Source organism: Phacochoerus africanus, chromosome 2 (genome assembly GCF_016906955.1).
Source record: "Phacochoerus africanus isolate WHEZ1 chromosome 2, ROS_Pafr_v1, whole genome shotgun sequence".
NCBI classification, from domain to species: Eukaryota; Metazoa; Chordata; class Mammalia; order Artiodactyla; family Suidae; genus Phacochoerus; species Phacochoerus africanus.
Genome location: NC_062545.1, coordinates 255,704,893 through 255,711,417, shown reverse-complemented (window position 1 = coordinate 255,711,417; position 6,525 = coordinate 255,704,893).

Here is a 6,525-nt window from a genome sequence, read left to right as displayed (position 1 = left end):
TGGGAGGGTTTGGGGGATGGGAGAGATTGGGCTGGGGGGGTGGGGGGCAGGGGGGCTACGTTACAGGTGCCAGATGGGACCTTCACACCACTCAGTACGTTGAGGGAAACCCAAGGGCAGGGCCCTCTTCCTTGTGGTCCTGGGCTCTACCAGCTGTGCCATCGCCAGGCTTGGACTTGAGGGAGGGTTCCCTGGGGCCTGCCTGCCCTAGTGAGGGGGAAGGCCTGGCCCTGGGGAGCTGCCCTTGGAGGCTGTGGGCAGCTGGAGGAAAGCTGCACTGGTGGGGGGAGGGGCTGGAATGGGGCTGGGGGTGGGGTCGGGGTCGGACTCAGGACCTAGTCTAATCCACTCTCCCCCAGACCCCAGAGTGGGTCAGGCAACACTCACTCCTGTCCTCCTCTCCACACGCAGTGCACACCAGGCACAAGCGGAGCAGAAGCCCCACTGGCTGTCCTGACAGGCGGGGCCTCCACAGCAAAGACAAGAAGAGGCAGGGACCACCCTCCCCAGCCCAGGGGAGAGCTAAGGACGGGTTTTTCTCCTCCAGAGCAGGACTTGACCGCAGAGGAGGTAGGTTTCTGGGCAGGCGCTTGGCACAGGTGGGGATGTGGGCGCAGGGCCTGAGGGCCGCAACAAGCCCCCAGCAGGTAGGTGGGCAGGGAGACACGCTGCCCCTGGTGAGGGGCCCCTGAAGCCCGAACTGGCTGGGAGAAAGGCATCCAGGTGTGGGGCCCGGTTCCCAGCAGATCCTGGAAGGGGCCCCAGGGTCCGGTGCGGTGGAGAGTGGGTCGTGGGGGAAGGAGGGTTGGGAGTCTCCATGGGGAAGAGGTTGTTGGTGACCCTGACAAGGAATCCCACCAGGGCGGGCGAGGGCGCAGCGCACATCACCTGAACTCCTCCCGCTCTGCCTCCCGCGCAGGTTCTGCCCACACGCCTTGGCGCCCGGCCCGGCCCGCCTCTCCCAAGCGTCGTCGCGGATCCTCGTGGCCCGAAGCCCGCGTGCCCGCGGCGGCGCTCGCGTCCAAGCTCTGCAACCAGATGGGCGCCCTGCAGGTGGCCCTGGGCGAGCTGCGGGCCCCGGGGGGCGCCTACCTGCCGGTGCCCTCCCGCTGCACCGAGCCCACGGCCTCGCAGCGCGCCTGGCTCGCCTGGCAGCTGGCGCACGCGGGCGCCGCCCTGCACTGGGCGCTGGCTGCGCTGGATTCCCTGCTTGCCGCGGGGGCCCCTGCCTGCCCGCCCGCAGCTCTCCCGGCCCTGGGGGCCCTGGCCTTAGGGGCGCCAGCCCCACGCTCCCCGCCCAACAGCGGGCGGGTCCCTTCAGGCCTCTGAGCCAACCGGACTCTGCATGTCCCCTTCCTCGCAGCAGCATCTTGCACCCCGAGGTGAACGCGAGCTACCCCAGCAGGGGACAGAAATCCCCTTGTACTTGGAGCCAGGTTCAGCCCCGGCCAGAGGAAGGCTCCTGCCTCATCCCAGCTCAAGAACATGGGTCCACGATTCCAGAAGACAGCCTGCCAGGAGGAGCGTTCAGATGTAGACATATCTTTTCTTTGGAGGCTCAGATTGCCTGTCTTAGTGATGTGATATGTGCCTTTTCATCAGTGTCCTCCTGTTGTCTTCGAAAAGTAGAATGCCCTATGCATATATGGATAGATAGATAGATAGATAGACAGACAGATAGATAAATAGATAGATAATGATAGAGATTTAGTAAGATGTGTATATTTTGTATCTTGTTAGTGATATAGAGATATTAATGCCTTGGCCTCCACAGCAAGGAATAATTATGTTTGGGGTTGTCACAAGAGATAAGTTTTCTTCCAAGTGAATGCTAGAACCTTCCTTTAGCAAGTCTCTAGGACAGAAGAACAATCCAGATTATATGAGGGAATATTGCAGTTTTTGGTTTTGAAATTAAAGTCACGTGTTTCTTTATTCTTGGATCATTATGTTCTACATGAGTCACAATAAAAATTTTTCTAATATTGCATTCGTTTGTCTGTGATTTTGTCCATGTGCTTGCAAGTGTAGTCTCCTGAAACTGGTAGTCTCCTGAAACTTCTGTTCATTCTTTATTTTCCTATATAAATTATTCCTATTTTTACTGTTTCTTTTATCATGCCAACATTAAAGAATTTTTATTTACATACCTAGAATGCCCACTGGTGTAATTGCACAGAGCAATAAAATGTTCACAAATATATGCAAATGACAGGCTATGTCTGCCATGCCCCTTTGCATCATTACCCCATCCAGCATCAAAGCCTTGAACTTCTATCTCTTTATGTAATTTCTTTTGACACCTACTGAGCTCCCTTTCTCATTGTGTCACTTTACTGAGCCTATTGGTAAAACATTTACTGACATTGTATACTGCTCTTTGAATCTTACTTCATCACTTTCCCTTAATAATGGATAATGATACATATGGATGATGTGAGATATTCTGCAAGGTAAGAGCCCTGGCAATGAGAAGGTTGAGAGTCAACGTGCTTACACAGAATATATGAAGGCACTTTCTCCAACGGAACCTGTCCCTGAAGAAGAAAGGAGAGTGAGGATCCAAAAAAGGGATGGAAGAAAAGAGGTCCACACAGCCCCAAGAGGGGTCTAAAGATCAGAAAGGTTCTAGATTCTTCTTTGTTAAGATTGGGAGCTGGCTCTAACCTTTGCATATGCAATGCTTATTGATCCTTCAGATATCAATATAAATGTCTTTTTCCTTTTTCTTTATTATTTATTTTTATTTTTAGAGCTGCACCTGCAGCACATGAAAGTTCCCAGGCTAGGGGTCAAGGCCAGAGCTGCAGCTCCTGGCCTATGCCACAGCCACACCAAAGACACCAGATCTGAGTGGTGTCTTTGACCTAGACCACAGCTCAAGGCAATACCAGATCCTTAACCCACTGAGGGGAGCCAGAGATGGAACCCACATCCTCATGGATATTAGGATGGTTACCGCTGAGCCACAATGGGAACTCCTCTTTTTTCTTTTTATGGCTGCACCCGCAGCATTGGAAGTTCCCAGGCCACAGATTGAATCTGAGCCACAGCTGCCCACCCATGCCACAGCTGTGGCAAGATTGGATCCATAATCCCACTGCACTGGGCCAGGTATCGAAACTGCACCTCCCGATTCTTAACCTACTGGGCTACATCGGGAACTCCATAAATATCTTTCGTTCATGTAAAGCTTCATAATTTCTAATATGGGATTACAAGCTTTCATAGCATCATGTATCTTTTTTACAAAGTTCTTATCATTATAATTTTACAGTTTTGTATGTACGTACTTGAATAATAGTGGTCTCTTTGCCTGTATCCCAAGCTCCTGGAAGTTTATGGCCCTGCTTAAGTTTTTTTCCCTCTCCCCGTATTATTTTTTTTAACTGCCACCCCTGTGGCATATGGACGTTTCTGGGCTGGGGTCCAATCAGAGCTTCAGCTGAGGCCTACGACACAGCCATGGCAACACAGGATCGGAACCACATCTTCAACCTACACCACAGCTCATGGCAATACTAGATCCTTAACCCACTGAGAGAGACCAGGGATAGAACCGGCATCCTCATAGAGACAATGTTAGGTCCTTAACCCACTGAGCCACAACTGGAACTCCTCCCCTCCCATTATTGTATCCACAAGTCCTGGCACAGTTCTTGGCACATAATAGATGTACCATAAATATTTGTTAAATGAGAAATGAATTATTGAATACACGAATGAGAAAGCATGGAAAGATAGGATCACACAAACTTTTCCCTTATCTGATTACATCTTACACAAAATCAGTATTTAGGATATTTCCTAGAGACTATTGTAAGAAATTCTACATAGCCAAGAGCTGAAATACAGGCTAATGCAGGGAACAGACTTAGGAACTCAGGTACCTAAAATCGAATATATGCCAGGATCTGAGGATACCAGAGGGAATAATAGAGACAATAAAAAAGTCAATTTTCCCTTGGGTTTCTTTTCTTTTTTATTTTAGGGCCCCGCCCAAGGCATATATACATTCTCAGGCTAGGGGTCGAATCAGAGCTGCAGCTGCCGGCCTACACCACAGCCACAGCAATGCAGGATCCAAGCCGCATCTGCAACCTACATACACTACGACTCATGGCAAGGCTGGATCCGTAACCCACTGAGCAAGGCCAGGGATCAAACCTTCATTCTCATGGATACTAGTCAGATTCGTTTCCTCTGTGCCACAAGAGGGAACTCCAGGGGTTTCTTTGATATGACAATCTTTCTACTCCCTTGAAAATGTCTAAACATATATGAAAAAAATCTTATGTAAATATACACGTCACCCACTGATCTTTATAGTATTTAGTTCTTTCTCTCTCTCTCTTTTTTTTTTTTTATCTTTTTAGGGCTGCACCCACAGCATATGGAAGTTCCCAGGCTAGGGGTCAAATCATAGCTGACCTATGCTATAGCGAGGCCAGGGATCAAACCCATGTCCTCATGGATATTAGTCAGGTTCATTACTGCTGAGCCACGACAGGAACTCTTTACGTAGTCTTTACAAAATGGATTCAAGTTTAAGTCTTTTTTTTTTAATGTTTATCCTGAACTAGGAAATTGACAGACTCTGCCAGGTGGAGAAATGATGGAACATCCACGGGAAATTGAAAAGTTCCTGGTCACCATCCCGTGACCTAATCTCACCAACCTCCCTTATTTTCTTCTTTTTCTCTTCCCTCTCTCTTGTTTCCCTTTCTCCTTTTCAGTGCAGAGAATACCCGTACCCTGCCCCTCCTGTGCTTTTCCACCCAGTTCTGTCTCTGAATACCAGGCCCCCAAAAGCTATCTGAGGATGTTTAGTCCATTATTAAAATCAAGGGCTTGGAGATCTGTTACAAATGAGAACAGCGTTTTGTTTATGGATATGTTAAAGTTTGTTTGGATTTGGGAGGAAATACGAATGTTATTCAAGCAAAGCTTGGAAACTGGCCCACCTCTGTCCTCTCACAACTAGCTGGGAGAAGACAGAAAGGAGAAAGCTAATTTTCTAAAATGTAAGTACTGGACCTGTTAGGACTGTCCTGTAGGGATAATTGAAGTCAGATCTATATCTGAAGAGGATGGGCAGCAACTGCTCACAGCTGGAAGATGAGGATCAAAGATTCTCTGCTGGGGACACGGGGAAGGGGCTGTGTCTCCAGTGGAGGAAAAGGAATCTTCTCTCTCTCTCTTTTTTTCTTTTTCTTTTTTCTTTTTTAGGGCCATACCCTTGGCATATGGAGGTTCCCAGGCTGGGTTGAATTGGAACTACAGCTGCCAGCCTAAACCACAGCCATAGCAACGCCAGATCCATGCGGTATCTGCAAACTACACCACAGCTCACGGCAATGCTGGATCCTTAGCCCACTGAGCAAGGCCAGGGATCGAACCCACATCCTCACGGTCGGGTTCGTAACCCGCTGAGCCACCATGGGAACTCCCAGAAGAGGAATCTTGATCACAATTATCTTTCCATTTTCGCTGAGTCCTTATTTTTCTATTGCTGCAGAACAAATGATCACTGACTTCACTGGATTAAAACAACACAAATTTATTATCACAGAGTTTCAGGAGGTCAGAAGTCTGAGCATGGTATGGCTGGGTTCTCTGTTCAAGGTCACACAAAGCTAAAATCAAAGTGTTGGGTGGATTGCATCCTCATCTGGAGGCTCCACTAGAGAAATATATGCTTCTGAGCTCCTTCAGGTTGTTGGCAGAAATCATTTCTTGGCAGTTGTAGGTCTGAGGTCCTTGCCCATGGTAAGCCAAAACTGAGACTCACTTCTCAGATGCTGCTCTCAGGTTCATGCCACGTGGGCCCTTCCATGGGCCTGCTCACCTCTGGAATTTCTGACTTCTGGAAGAGTCTAGCTACTTTTAAGGGCTCATTCAATTACGTCAGCCCCACCTAGGATTATCTCCATTTTTATCAGCTTCAAGCCAACTGATTTGGATCTAATCATGGGTGTAATATCCCATCAAATCACAGGTACCTTCTGCACTGAAGTAGAGGATCTCAAAAGGTGTAACAGTAAGGAGTAGAGATAATCGGGGCTGTATTGGAATTCTGCCTATCACAATATTTATAACATGCGTTGCTACGCCCTAGAGTTAATGTCAGAAGACTGGGAAAGCATTGCTGGGTTGGGGGGCATCCCTCTCTTTTCCTCAGAGGCAAGTGACCTTGCCTGAAACAATCCTTTCTTTCGTTTTTGACTTCCCTGTCCCAGCCCCTTTCTACCTGTAAAAACTCTCCACTTTGTACAGCTCCTCAGAGGGCTTTTCTGTTTGCTAGAGGGGATGCTGCCCCACTCAGGAATCATTTTAAAAGGCCAATTACATCTTCTACTTTATTCGATTGAATTTTGTAGTTTTAGCACACATCAGTGGAAGGTGAAAAACAGTGTATGTTTGACCCTGGAAAAAAAGAACAACACATTTGGGACAACGTCACCAGCTCTTTACCCGATAGTAAATTCTGCAAGGGTGAACAAAGGGAGTCTCGGTCTCCACTGT